Source organism: Myotis davidii, unplaced genomic scaffold (assembly GCF_000327345.1).
Source record: "Myotis davidii unplaced genomic scaffold, ASM32734v1 scaffold592, whole genome shotgun sequence".
In the NCBI taxonomy this organism is placed as follows: Eukaryota; Metazoa; Chordata; class Mammalia; order Chiroptera; family Vespertilionidae; genus Myotis; species Myotis davidii.
In genome coordinates, this window is record NW_006284844.1 from 1,158,270 (window position 1) to 1,158,617 (window position 348).

Consider the following 348-nt stretch of genomic DNA (forward strand, 5'->3'; position numbering starts at 1 on the left):
CAAGCCATGTCCCTGATGTACGGGACACACCAGGTCCAAATCCCCCTCACACCCTGAGATGATCACTGTGGCACCAAACAATCTACAAGACACATGTTTGAAGATGAATTTAATTAAATCTTACTCAAGTCAATCTAAATGTCCAAGAGAGACGGTTTAAAATATACCTCCACTAGAGGCCTGGTGCACAAATTCATGCACCAGTGGAGTCCCTTGGCCTGGCCTGCGGGATCAAGCCAAAACCGGCTCTCCGACATCCCCCAAGGGGGTCCCAGATTGCGAGAGGGCACAGGCCAGGCCAAGGGACCCCACCGGTGCATGATCTGGGCGGGGGAGGGACACAGGAGA

At 53.2% G+C, this 348-nt stretch overlaps 1 protein-coding gene across 1 annotated transcript in view; it reads right to left on the bottom strand.

The window, feature by feature from the left end:
• Nucleotides 1-348, bottom strand: part of FGFR1OP (FGFR1 oncogene partner) — a 21,849-nt gene that overhangs the window by 6,304 nt on the left and 15,197 nt on the right. The window lies entirely within an intron of this gene.